This window comes from Bombina bombina, chromosome 5 (genome assembly GCF_027579735.1).
Source record: "Bombina bombina isolate aBomBom1 chromosome 5, aBomBom1.pri, whole genome shotgun sequence".
NCBI classification, from domain to species: domain Eukaryota; kingdom Metazoa; phylum Chordata; class Amphibia; order Anura; family Bombinatoridae; genus Bombina; species Bombina bombina.
In genome coordinates, this window is record NC_069503.1 from 1,114,290,738 (window position 1) to 1,114,306,113 (window position 15,376).

Here is a 15,376-nt window from a genome sequence, read left to right on the forward strand (position 1 = left end):
AGTTCTCCAAGGGCCAGGGTGCTAGAGTAGTTGAAATGTAGCAAAACAGGAAACAGCACTCTCTGGACTTAAGTAAAAAACAAGTAGTTTATTCAGTAACGTTTCGGGGAATGCTCCCCTTCATCAGACCAACAACATACAAGTGAGACAAACATTTAAGCATACACAAACCCCTCCCCCTAGTGCAAAAAAACGCCAAAAATGGTTGCCATAGCAACCAAGCAACCAGTTCAAAGTAAATACATTTACCAATGCAACAATGACATCAAAGAAACCAGATCATTATGGTTAATTAGCATCAGGTCAATTAGCAAATCAACACATCATCCTCCCACATAATACACCTGCTGTATATTAGTACTTCTAATACCCCAGTGGCAGTGTGTCCTTTTAAAGAGACATATCACAATATTATTAGCTAAGTACAGGAACACAAGAATGTGTAGAAAAAAGGGGTTGAAAAAACGTTTAGTTAAACCTCGGCACCTCAGCATATTGAAATGCAATTCACGTAATGCACTTATAGTAAATGCCTAACTCATAATACCCGTACTACATAGTCAAGGGTCATGTGTACCATAAATGCTATAGAAGCAAATAGCAGCAAACACGTTATACAGATACCTCCAACGATGTGACCGTATTACATGCACAAAGTGTAGCACGACCTATGTAATCACCCTGTTCAGCATCGGACCAACCTCGCGCTGAATCTAGCATAGCTACTAGCGGAACAACAAGGGATATGCGCATGCGTGGAAACCCGGCACAGTCCAGCCCCCAATGCTCCAGCTAGGTACCCAATAGAATAGAAAGGACAAGCCCCCACACCGGACAAACAAAGTTAATAAAATGGCATGGTAAGAGGGCCCCAAGTTACTACTAAGGGAAGGAAGGGTCCGGGTCATGAACGTAATAAATGCAGCAGGATATGCAGTAGAAGATAGTACAACACCCCTAATACCCAGATATCAGGAGTCACCCACTTAGGTCTAGTAACCCAGCTAGTTCAGTCTGACATACACGATGAGAAGGGTATATGCGTCTGTCCTTTCTAACCTGTTAGCACCGGTCTTGCGGTCAAGACACCTATTGTCCGTGCATAGGCAATTTTACAGGGTCACAAAAAGGATGTCTATAAGTGTGCGCATGCGTGTAAGCCATGGCCAGTCAATTATTACTGTGTAAGGCAAGGTCCCTGATAGGCCGTCTGGGACAAGCCCCTATCCCTGTGTGAGTGACAGTTTTGCTATGAGATAGGGGGGTAGGGGTCCAAAGTCAAAAGATATGTTGGTCACAGTATGTTTCAGGCTGATGCTGTGATTACAGGTTTGCTAGAGCCCGGTGGCCCAGAATTATAAGGATCGCTATAAAGGAAAAGAGACCCCTAAACTAATGTGAATAAATACATAGTGCAGGCAGGTCCCATCCCCCTAGATACAGAAAATACTAGTGCTAACAGGGTTCCGTAGTGCACGGTTAGTAGCACCAGCACTCAGTGATGTGTCAACACTGCGGTGTGCATCAAAAGTAACATCCACTAATATACATAACAGCAACAACCTAAATAAGGGTACACCCATTGGGCACCCCTCCTGGAGGATAAATATGGGCAGAGCCTACAGCCAATCAGCAACCAGACTTCATGAACCCACAGTGGATAAAAGAATGCAAACATAGTATCAGATACTGTACAAACTAAATTAATCCCCTTAGAAAGATACAACCAGATACATTAGAAGCGTACACAGCTTAGTTCATAAAAAACAGTGCCAGTTTATCCCCATGTTCAAACCTCTGGGGTGTATAGTGTCCAGTTTGAAAATCCACTCGGCCTCCTTCTGTAAGAGACGGGTGTCCCTGTCACCTCCCCTAGGCATTGGGGGTACATGATCGATGAGTTTAAATCTCAGGTCCGCCACAGAGTGACCCTTCTCCATAAAATGTCTGGCCACCGGTTGGTCACTCTTGCCTTTCTCACTTGCCGTCCGGATAGCACTCCTGTGATTAGCCATCGTTTTCTTAATGTCATCTGACGTCTTACCTATATAGAATAGGCCACAGTTGCAATTCAGCATGTACACCACAAATTTTGTGGTACACGTAAGGAAATGCTTGATCTTGTAGCTCGTGTTATTGTGTGGATGTTTGAATTGCTTGCATTGCAGCATGGCGTTACACGTTACACAACTCGGGCACTTGTAGGAGCCCCTTTTGGTGTTTGTCTTGACCTTGCTGTAGCTCTCAGTTGGATCAGTGTTCATTAAGATGTCTTTTAGGTTTCTTCCCCTCTTATATCCAATTCTGGGTGGTCCATAGTCGTGGTATGGTAATGATGGGTCAGTCTGGACAATATCCCATTTCTCTTTTAAAGTAACTCCTAGTGTTCTCGTGCTAGGGGTGTATGCAGTGACAAAATTCATCCTCTTCTGTTGGTCTCTTTTTGGCATTTTCATGCTCAACTGGGCCCTTGCTTCCTTTATAGTGTTACCATTGTATCCTCTGCTGTAAAACCGTGATTCCATTTCTTTCAGTTGTACCTCACGGTTTTCCTCTGATGTGTTATTGCGGATGACTCTCAGCAGCTGTGCCTTAGGGATGGCTTTTATGAGTGATCTTGGATGGTAACTAGAAGCATGTATCAGTGTGTTTCTGTCGGTAGACTTTTTAAATAAGGTGGTACCCAATCTGTTGTTTATCTTATATATATATATACATACATACACCATAGTCCAGTAATTGCACTCTCTGGACTTAACTCACAGCAAACTTTATTGTGAACGTTTTCGGTGCATTCCTCCTTCCTTGTCTGAGGAAGGAGTGAATGTTCCGAAAATATTCACAATAAAGTTTGTTGTGAGTTAAATCCAGAGAGTGCAATTACTGGACTGTGGTATTTTGGAATTTTCTGCACCCTGGTCCTTATCTTTAAAGTGAGTGGGAGTGCACTTTGTCTACATTGGATATATATATACTTTGTAGACAAAGTGCACTCCCACTCAGATCATGCTGATGAAGGGGAAGATATCCCTGAAAACGTTTCATCAATAAACAAGATTTTGTTTCACTTTACAAAAAGACCTGAGAGTGCATCTTATTCTTGAGGATTTTATATATATATATATATATATATATATATATATATATATATATATATATATATATATATATATATAAAAATAACATAATTTATGCTTACCTGATAAATTTATTTCTCTTGTAGTGTATTCAGTCCATGGGTCATCCATTACTTATGGGATATATTCCCTTCCCAACAGGAAGTTGCAAGAGGATCACCCAAGCAGAGCTGCTATATAGCTCCTCCCCTCACATGTCATATCCAGTCATTCGACCGAAACAAGACAAGAAAGGAGAAACCATAGGGTGCAGTGGTGACTGGAGTTTTAATTAAAATTTAGATCTGCCTTAAAAAGACAGGGCGGGTCGTGGACTGAATACACTACAAGAGAAATAAATTTATCAGGTAAGCATAAATTATGTTTTCTCTTGTTAAGTGTATTCAGTCCACGGGTCATCCATTACTTATGGGATACCAATACCAAAGCCAAAGTACACGGATGATGGGAGGGACAAGGCAGGAACTTAAACGGAAGGAACCACTGCCTGTAGAACCTTTCTCCCAAAAACAGCCTCCGAAGAAGCAAAAGTGTCAAATTTGTAAAATTTTGAAAAAGTGTGAAGCGAAGACCAAGTTGCAGCCTTGCAAATCTGTTCAACAGAGGCCTCATTCTTAAAGGCCCAGGTGGAAGCCACAGCTCTAGTGGAATGAGCTGTAATTCTTTCAGGGGGCTGCTGTCCAGCAGTCTCATAGGCTAAACGTATTATGCTACGAAGCCAAAAGGAGAGAGAGGTTGCCAAAGCTTTTTGACCTCTCCTCTGACCAGAGTACACGACAAACAGGGAAGAAGTTTGACGAAAATCTTTAGTTGCCTGTAAATAGAACTTCAGGGCACGGACTACGTCCAGATTATGCAAAAGTCGTTCCTTCTTGGAAGAAGGATTAGGACATAATGATTGGACAACAATCTCCTGATTGATATTCCTGTTACAAACTACCTTAGGTAAAAACCCAGGTTTAGTATGCAGAACTACCTTGTCTGAATGGAAAATCAGATAAGGAGAATCACAATGTAAGGCCGATAACTCAGAGACTCTTCGAGCCTAGGAAATAGCCATCAAAAACAGAACTTTCCAAGATAAAAGCTTAATATCAATGGAATGAAGGGGTTCAAACAGAACCCCTTGAAGAACTTTAAGAACCAAGTTTAAGCTCCACGGAGGAGCAACAGTCTTAAACACAGGATTAATCCTAGCCAAAGCCTGACAAAAAGCCTGGACGTCTGGAACTTCTGCCAGACGTTTGTGTAAGAGAATAGACAGAGCAGAAATCTGTCCCTTTAACGAACTAGCAGATAAGCCCTTTTCTAAACCCTCTTGTAGAAAGGACAATATCCTAGGAATCCTAACCTTACTCCATGAGTAGCCCTTGGATTCGCACCAATATAAATATTTACGCCATATCTTATGGTAAATTTTTCTGGTAACAGGCTTCCGTGCCTGTATTAAGGTATCAATAACTGACTCCGAGAAGCCACGCTTTGATAGGATCAAGCGTTCAATCTCCATGCAGTCAGCCTCAGAGAAATTAGATTTGGATGTTTGAAAGGACCTTGTATTAGAAGGTCCTGCCTCAGAGGTAGAGACCATGGTGGACAGGACGACATGTCCACTAGGTCTGCATACCAGGTCCTGCGTGGCCACGCAGGCGCTATCAGAATCACCGATGCTCTCTCCTGTTTGATCTTGGCAATCAGTCGAGGTAGCATCGGAAATGGTGGAAACACATAAGCCATGTTGAAGACCCAAGGGGCTGTCAGAGCATCTATCAGCGCCGCTCCCGGGTCCCTGGACCTGGATCCGTAACAAGGAAGCTTGGCGTTCTGGCGAGACGCCATGAGATCCAGATCTGGTTTGCCCCAACGATGAATCAGTTGAGCGAAGACCTCCGGATGAAGTTCCCACTCCCCCGGATGAAAAGTCTGGCGACTTAGAAAATCCGCCTCCCAGTTCTCCACGCCTGGGATGTAGATCGCTGACAGGTGGCAAGAGTGAGACTCTGCCCAGCAAATTATCTTTGAGACTTCCAACATCGCTAGGGAACTCCTGGTTCCCCCTTGATGGTTGATGTAAGCCACAGTCGTGATGTTGTCCGACTGAAATCTGATGATCCTCAGTGTTGCTAACTGAGGCCAAGCTAGAAGAGCATTGAATATTGCTTTCAACTCCAGAATATTTATTGGAAGGAGTTTCTCCTCCTGAGTCCATAATCCCTGAGCCTTCAGAGAGTTCCAGACTGCGCCCCAACCTAGAAGGCTGGCATCTGTTGTTACAATTGTCCAATCTGGCCTGCGAAAGGTCATCCCCTTGGACAGATGGACCAGAGAAAGCCACCAGAGAAGAGAATCTCTGGTCTCTTGATCCAGATTTAGTAGAGGTGACAAATCTGAGTAATCCCCATTCCACTGACTTAGCATGCATAATTGCAGAGGTCTGAGATGCAGGCGCGCAAATGGTACTATGTCCATTGCCGCTACTATTAAGCCGATTACTTCCATGCACTGAGCTACTGACGGGCGTGGAATGGAATGAAGGACACGGCAAGCATTTCAAAGTTTTGATAACCTGGCCTCCGTCAGGTAAATTTTCATTTCTACAGAATCTATCAGAGTCCCTAGGAAGGAGACTCTTGTGAGTGGTGATAGAGAACTCTTTTCCATGTTCACCTTCCACCCATGCGACCTCAGAAATGCCAGAACAATCTCTGTATGAGACTTGGCAATTTGAAAACTTGACGCTTGTATCAGAATGTCGTCTAGGTACGGAGCCACCTCTATGCCTCGCGGTCTTAGCACCGCTAGGAGTGAGCCCAGAACCTTTGTAAAAATTCTCGGGGCCGTAGCTAACCCGAAGGGAAGAGCTACAAACTGGTAATGCCTGTTTAGAAAGGCAAATCTTAGGTACTGATAATGATCTTTGTGAATCGGTATATGAAGGTAGGCATCCTTTAAGTCTACTGTGGTCATGTATTGACCCTCTTGGATCATGGGTAGGATGGTTCGAATAGTTTCCATTTTGAATGATGGAACTCTTAGGAATTTGTTTAAGATTTTTAGGTCCAAGATTGGTCTGAAGGTTCCCTCTTTCTTGGGAACCACAAACAGATTTGAGTAAAAACCTTGCCCTTGTTCCGTCCGCGGAACTGGGTGGATCACCCCCATTACTAAGAGGTCTTGTACACAGCGTAGAAATGCCTCTTTCTTTATTTGGTTTGCTGATAACCTTGAAAGATGAAATCTCCCTTGTGGAGGAGAAGCTTTGAAGTCCAGAAGATATCCCTGAGATATGATCTCCAACGCCCAGGGATCCTGGACATCTCTTGCCCAAGCCTGGGAGAAGAGAGATAGTCTGCCCCCCACTAGATCCGTTTCCGGATAGGGGGCCCTCTCTTAATGCTGTCTTAGGGGCAGAAGTAGGCTTTCTGGCCTGCTTGCCCTTGTTCCAGGGCTGGTTAGCTTTCCAGCCCTGTCTGTAACGAGCAACAGTTCCTTCCTGTTTTGGAGCGGAGGAAGTTGATGCTGCTCCTGCCTTGAAGTTACGAAAGGCACGAAAATTAGACTGTTTGGCCTTTGATTTGGCCCTGTCCTGAGGAAGAGTATGACCCTTACCTCCAGTAATGTCAGCAATAATTTCTTTCAAGCCGGGCCCGAATAAGGTCTGCCCCTTGAAAGGAATATTAAGCAATTTAGATTTAGAAGTCACGTCAGCTGACCAGGATTTAAGCCATAGCGCTCTGCGCGCCTGGATGGCGAATCCGGAGTTCTTAGCCGTTAGTTTGGTTAAATGTACAACGGCATCATAAACAAATGCATTAGCTAGCTTAAGTGCTTTAAGCTTGGCCATAATCTCATCCAATGGAGCTGTGCGAATGGCCTCTTCCAGAGACTCAAACCAGAATGCCGCAGCAGCAGTGACAGGAGCAATGCATGCAAGGGGCTGTAAGATAAAACCTTGTTGAACAAACATTTTCTTAAGGTAACCTTCTAATTTTTTATCCATTGGATCTGAAAAAGCACAGCTATCCTCCACCGGGATAGTGGTACGTTTAGCTAAAGTAGAAACTGCTCCCTCCACCTTAGGGACCGTCTGCCATAAGTCTTGTGTGGTGGCGTCTATTGGAAACATTTTTCTAAAGGGGGAAAGGGCACACCGGGTCTATCCCACTCCTTGCTAATAATTTCTGTAAGCCTTTTAGGTATAGGAAAAACGTCAGTACACACCGGTACCGCAAAGTATCTATCCAACCTACATATTTTCTCTGGAATTGCAACCGTGTTACAATCATTCAGAGCCGCTAATACCTCCCCTAGCAATACATGGAGGTTCTCAAGCTTAAATTTAAAATTAGAAATCTCTGAATCCGGTCTCCCTGAATCAGATCCGTCACCCACAGAATGAAGCTCTCCGTCCTCATGTTCTGCAAATTGTGACGCAGTATCGGACATGGTTCTCACATTATCAGCGCGCTCTGTCCTTAACCCAGAGCTATCGCGCTTGCCTCTTAATTCAGGCAATTTAGATAATACCTCTGTCATAACAGCAGCCATGTCTTGCAAAGTGATTTGTATGGGCCTCTCTGATGTACTTGGCCCTACAATATCACGCGCCTCCTGAGCGGGAGGCGAAGGTACTGACACGTGAGGAGAGTTAGTCGGCATAACTTCCCCCTCGTTGTCTGGTGATAATTTCTTTACAGATAAAAATTGACTTTTATTCAAAGTGACATCAATACATTTAGTACACATATTTCTGTGGGGCTCCACATTGGCCTTGAAACATAGTGAACAAACAGATTCATCTGTGTCAGACATGTTTAAACAGACTAGCAAAGAGACTAGCAAGCTTGGAAAATCCTTTCAAATAAGTTTACAAGCAATATAAAAAAACGCTACTGCGCCTTTAAAAAGCACAAAAAATCGTCACAGTTGAAATAACAATGAACCAAATCAGTTATAGCAACCAAATTTTCACAGTAAATGTATTAAGTTAGCAAAGCATTGCACCCACTAGCAAATGGATGATTAACCACTTAATACCCAAAAACAGATAACCAATTTAATAATTAACGTCTTTATCACAGTCAAACACACTGTCACAGGTCTGCTGTGACTGATTACCTCCCTCAAAATGAATTTTGAAGACCCCTGAGCTCTCTAGAGACGTCCTGGATCAAGGAGGAAGAAGCAGGAAGACTGTAACTGAATTTTTACTGCGCAAAAAAGCGCTAAAATAGGCCCCTCCCACTCATATTACAACAGTGGGAAACCTCAGTTAACCGTTTCTATGTAGAAATAAACGACAGCCATGTGGAAAATCATGCCCCAAAAGATTTATCACCAAAGTACCTCACAAAAAACGAATAACATGCCAGTAAACGTTTTAAACATGCACTTTAAAAGTTAGGTAGTGTTATTAATAAGCCTGCTACCAGTCGCTTCTACTGCAGTTAAGGCTCATACATTAACAGTATTTTCTTAGTCAAATTCCATTCCTTAGAAAATTACTTATTGTACATACATTCATCAGCCTGATACCAGTCGCTACTGCATTTAAGGCTGTACTTACATTACATCGGTATCAGCAGTATTTTCTTAGTCAATTCCATTCCTTAGAAAAATATTCTACTGCACATACCTCATCTGCAGGGGACCCTGCATGCTATTCCCTTTCTGAAGTTACCCCACTCCTAAGAATGTGCGAGAACAGCCAGTGGATCTTAGATACTTCTGCTAAGATCATAGAAAACGCAGGCAGATTCTTCTTCTAAATACTGCCTGAGAGAAAAAAAAACAGCACACTCCAGTGCCATTTAAAATAACAAACTTTTGATTGAAGAAATAATTAAGTATAAAAAAATCCACACTCCTCTCACACCTTCCTACTATGTCAGTTGCAAGAGAATGACTGGATATGACATGTGAGGGGAGGAGCTATATAGCAGCTCTGCTTGGGTGATCCTCTTGCAACTTCCTGTTGGGAAGGGAATATATCCCATAAGTAATGGATGACCCGTGGACTGAATACACTTAACAAGAGAAATATATATATATATATATATATATATATATATAGTATTATAGTTTGGCATTGGGTTAATGTTTTATACTGCTATTAATTATTAAATAGTCATAATTAATAATACGTAACAGGTTGGTGGCAATTGCTGCTGATATATACACCAACGTTACTGGAGGACACTCCTGAGAAATATCAACACTTTAATATCCATTCCCCAGTTTTGCATAACCAACACAGGTATATTAAAACACTTTTTATCTCTGTGATTAACTTGACAGACTTGCATTTTAGCCAATCAGTGCTGACTCCTAGGTAACTTCACGTAAGAATACCAAGAGATCAAAGCAAATTTGATGATAACAGTAAATTGGAAAGTTGTTTAAAATGGCATCCCTATCTGAATCATGAAAATGTAATTTTGACTAAACTGTCCCTTTAATCTATACAGTTTATAGATTATACATTCTCATTATGTTAGAAATCTTACAAGGATTTGCAAATACAGATCAGTTAAGGAAGTAACCCATTGAACATCTTATTTAGTATGTTTACTTGGTGTCATGTGCTACAGCCAATCAGAGAGCAGATATAAATCAGCTCCTATAGAGCACCAAATCAGGAAAACGGTCAGACATGTAGTTATGCATTGTGCACGTCAGGCCTTTTGCATACTAACAGTAAAGGCAGGTAAAGTGAATAAAGAATGTACAGTGTTTTAACAAAGTCTTATTCAATTTATTCTGGGGATTTGCTTTGTGAGGTTAATATTCAGTTAAAGGGACAGTCTAGTATAAATTAAACTTTCATTATTCAGATAGGACTTTTAATTTTAATCAACTTTACAATTTACTTTTATCATCAAATTAGCTTTTTTCTCTTGGTATTCTTAGTTTAAACTAAACATAGGTAGGCTCATATGCTAATTTCTAAGCCTTTGAGGGCTGCCTCTTATCACATGCTTTTTAAATCTCTTTTCAACACAAAGAGACAGAAAGTACACGTGGGCTATATAGATAACACTGTGTTCAGGCACAGGGGGTTCTTTAAGATTTAGCACAAAACAATGCTACATTTAAGACAATAGATAATAAACAGTCAGAGTCATGTGATCAGGGGGCTGGAAGAAGGTTCCTAGATACAAGGTAATCACAAAGGTAAAAAGTGTATTAATATAACTGTGTTGGTTATACTGGGGAATGGGTAATAAAGGGATTATCTATCTTTTAAAACAATAACAATTCTATGGAAGACTGTCCCTTTAAAGTGGATGTAAAGTCAATGCTATCGCACAATCTGAAAATGTTTATCAATAAAAATTAACTTAAGTTTAAGTCATCATTTTTGTAAAAAGTTCAATTATATCGATCTATATACTTATTTAATGTGAATCTTCTTGCTCGCTTCCTCCGCCCGCCATTTTGGACCGCGTTTATAACCTTGATTGACACTGTAGTCAACTAATAATCAGTCATACCCCGTGGTGTCCAGCCCCTTTTCGTATACGTCACTATTTATTTATGCGCATTCGTAAACAAACTGCTCTTTGATATAGAAGCGCTCGTGATTGCACAATAATTGAATAACGCATGAACAAATTAGGCAGTGGATGTTAAACGCATGCGCAAAATAAAAATACATCGTGAACGAGCATTTCAAATACGTCATAGAGCGGGTGGGACCGCTCTATACGTTATGAGGAATAAATAGAGGAAGTAATGGATGGGAGGAGCTACAAGCGAAAACAGAGATAAGTTTAAAAATAAAATATATAGTGATATTTTGGAAATTTGGTAAAAAAAATAATGCGTTTTGACTAATACACCGACTATGAATAAATATATGTTCTTAAAAACTGCAAAATTTACATTCACTTTAAGAAAATAAACAAAAAAATATTTAAATGTTGTAATGGGTTAGCAGTAAACATGTCCAGTAACAGATATGTTAATTATTTAATCCCTTGGAATAAACTATTTAATAGTAAGACATATTCAAAAACTCTGGGACAACAATCAGCAAATCTCCACAAAGTGTAGTAAGAGCAGGAGGTATACACAAAATGTACCATGGATTTCATTGTATAAATTATTCATACAACTGACAAAACTTTAAGGCTTGCCTACAAGGACTGTTATAAGAGGATAAAGAACAGACCTATAGCTTTACTATTCACAGTTGTTAGTTTTGTAGCTGTGAAATCCATTGTTTAGCTGCTTAATCATTTCTGACAAGCAGGAAATAACAGAATTGTTCAAATACCGCTATTAAAACTGAGCCACTGACATCACATCCATTCATTATTTTTAATTACAGAATTTTGTGCTATTTACTTATTTTGTTTAGGGAATTATTTCATGAGGGATATGACTATTTATTTTTCTGCAAAAAATAGATGTAAAAGTAATTATGAAAATCTGTAACCGCAAACACTATGTCTTGTGTTGCAGCAATTAGCAGATTTCATAAATATTTATTTATGAACATTTCTCAGTGTACCCCCGGGGTTTATTTACAAAACCGCATTGATGCTGATCTCAGAGTGTGATTAGTTAGCAGTGGAACTATAGTTTAAATCTCTAGTGTTATACGTTGACCGTACTTTCATTAGGATGCATTTAGTATACTTGGTGTATAGTCATTTTGTGTGTATATAAAGGATTTGGCAGAAGAATACACCAAACACAAAACTGGCCCATGACAATGGCAAATTATGTGATGAATGAAAATCAGACTGACACGATGAGTAGCAGAGAACCTGGGGAAGCTGGCATTGTTACCCATAAAAGTCTTGTAGTGCGTTATTGTCCTGAGTGCCACGTACACGCTACGTTGCAGAAGAGCCAGCAGTTTGTGTTCTGAACAAAGCTGCGATAAAAACCTGAAAGGCAGATACTGTTTTCTTTCTCAAATTATGTACAAAGCCAGGGAACAAGATCAAAAGCAGGAAAAAGCTTACAGACAAATCTGTACATTAGCAACAGGAGTCCAGGATTTGGTAGAAGCCATGCAAATATGAGCGGGGGGGGGGGGGGGGGGCTGCTGTAGTGCTGGCTGCTGTCTGTTTGTTTTTAATCAGATTCAACACTTTGAAGATGACACCATATATCTTGATTTTAATGCAAATGCAATTAAGCACATAAATACATTTAATATATATATATATATAGTTCTTAAACATTTTTAGCCTGTAAAATATCAAAGGATAAAGTTAATATTAACAGTTGCTTAGTTATTTGTGTTGCATTATATATTTATGTTAATTAGTCTGGTCTCCTACATAGCTAAAGATCAGCTTAATAAACAGAACTTGTCAGACAATCTGATGATTTACCGGCTACGTTGGCATTAATGCCAAACAGATGTATCATCTTAAGGTGAGTTTTATGGCATTGTTGTGACCCAGTTTTGTCTTTTTTTTAAATTGGTAGAGATCTGTCAATGACAGAGCGAGACTGTCTGCTACCCATGTTAAATGGCTAAAATACTGCAGTAATGGTTGCAAGAGAGCACAGGAAAACAAACACTTTGAAAACAAAGCCTTCTACAGCATTGTTTCTCATGTCAGAAAGACCGGGGCATTTACAGACTAATACTGGCTTTCATGGCTAAATGATATGTTTAAAAGTGTATTTAGTATTTTTAAGGTAACACACATTAAGACAATAATATATTAAAGGGGCAGTCTACAATATATTTTTTATTGTTTTAAAAGATAGATAATCCCTTTATTATTCCACAGTTTTGCATAACCAACACAGTTATATTAATATACTTTATAACCTCTGATTACCTTGTATCTAAGCATCTTGTGACAGCCCCCTGATCACATGACTTTGTACTTATTATCTACTGACTTGCATTTAGTGCTGTGGTGTGCTGACTCTTACATAACTCAACAGGCGTGAACACAATGTTATCTAATATGGTCCACATGAACTAGCAGTCTCCTGTTGTGAAAAGCAAATAAAAAAGCTTGTGATAAGATAGTGCCTTTAGTGACTTAGAAACAGGCAGAGGTTTAAATGTTATAAAGTATATTAATATAACAATGTTGGTTGTGCAAAACTGGGGAATGGGTAGTAAAGGCATTAGCTAACTTTTGAAACAATAACAATTGTAGTGTAGACTGTCCCTTTAAATACATATTTGGTTTCATGACCAATGCAGAACATATTTATTATAGAATTGCTTGACATGACTAATTGGTTCCCCTGTGCTTTAAGCGTCTTTTTTTATAGCTACAAATTTATATATTTTATAAGTTTCCTGTACTTTTTTTATTTTGTGGCTTAGAAACTGCAAGTGACGTACATTAGATGACTTTATTTCCCTTCTACCTATATTCACTAAGATAATATCGGATACAGATACGACCAAAAAGCAATGCAATTCTTGCAAATATCAAACCAAAAAGAGGAAATAGAGAGAGGAAAGAACGAGAGTGAGAGAGACACAATGGTAAAAACAAGTGGGAGAAGAGAGGGGGAAATCAGGAGGTACACAGAAAGGGAGAAAGGACCTGATCATAAAAAGATAAGTTCACAGATGAAATGTTACAAAATCATCGTCCAGCACTGCAAGACCCCTTGTGAGATTCTAAAAAGGGCAGGATTTTCAAGGGGCGTTACCTGCATTTCTGTATGTGAAGGAGAGACAAGCCCAGTGCAAATATAGCACTGCAAGACATGACAGTTCTGCTGCATTTACACTTTGTGCTTTGTATTTTATATTACTTTACACTTCAGATTTCAACTTTAAAGTTTTATTACATTTAAAGGGACATGAAACCCAATTTTTTTCTTTCATGTTTTAGAAAGATAATGCAACTTTCCAATTTACTTTTATTATCTAATTTGCTTCATTCTCCTGATACCCTTTGTTGAGAATCATATCTGACTAGGCTCAGTAGTTGCTGATTGGTGGCTGCACATAGATGTCCTTTGTGATTGTCTCACCCATGTGCATTGATATTTATTCAACAAAGGATACTTAAAGAATGAAGCAAATTAGATAATAGAAGTAAATTGGAATGTTGTTTAAAATTATATTTTCTATCTGAACCATGAAATATTGGGTTTCATGTCCCATTAAGCTTTGAACTTTGTTATATATTTTAATGCATTTAGATCATGTATACAGCAGGGATTTTACAAAGTCTGATTATGCTTTGACTGTTTCTGTGTAACATTAACAAATTAGGATCATACCATACATATGTCTGTGTTAGTAAAAAAAAATATTTGTGACAAATGACAAAGAAGCAGCTACAATACTAACAGGTTACATTCATGTGATTGCATATGACCTCACACTCCCACCATGACTGCTGCTCGAGATCATGAACAAAACGCCTTCCATATCTAGATGGCTCTTGCGCATTCTTGCAAAGCTGCCACTCATATTAAAACAGTTTTCTGTCATTAAACATCAAATGGGGCTTAACGTGAAAATGTTACTAAGTCTAATAGAAAAGGCACCATTTGTTATATGAAAGTTACAGGACTTAAAATATGAAAATTAGCCATAGGTAGAATATTTAAGACAGTGATAATAAACTAATATACAAATATTCTTTATATTAAATCTCTATCAAAGTTAAAAGTTACAATTTGATAACATTTATAGATAGTTCATTTAGCAACCGATAAATCTCAATAAACAATGGAATTAGCTATCCCTACTTGACATTGGGCTACATTACAAGTGGACAGCAAAAATATTAGCACTATTAAAAGGCAAACTGCGCTCAAGTTAAATCAATAGCGCTCCTATTATAAGTTGAAAATAAAATGTCATCAGCTCAGGCGCGCTGTCACCTGGAGTTCGGACAACACAGCCGCACTATCTTTCCGATACTTCTATGGGACGTGCTACAAAAACCTCTTCTGGCCTCTACTTACGCGCTAACCCGAAGGTGTGCTATCTATACAAATCATTATATCCACATAAGCACACATTCATAAACCAGTAAATCCACTAGACTAGGGTGCGATCTTCAATATCCAAAAGATATACTCTCTGACTTTACAGTACAGTAAAGCCAGAAAGTGCATCCTGTTAATGAGAGAGAGAGAGAGAGAGAGAGAGAGAGAGAAAGAGGAGAGAGAATAGATAGAAAGAAAGGAGAGATAATAGTGAGAGAATAGAGAGAGAAAGAGAGAAGGAGAGAGAAAGAGAGAAGGAGAGAGAATAGAGAGAGAGAGAGAGAGAGGAGAGATAA

General features: G+C 39.5%; 1 protein-coding gene across 3 annotated transcripts in view; it reads right to left on the reverse strand.

The window, feature by feature from the left end:
- The window catches only part of TSNARE1 (t-SNARE domain containing 1), a 1,244,582-nt gene that overhangs the window by 149,491 nt on the left and 1,079,715 nt on the right, over positions 1–15,376 (reverse strand). The window lies entirely within an intron of this gene.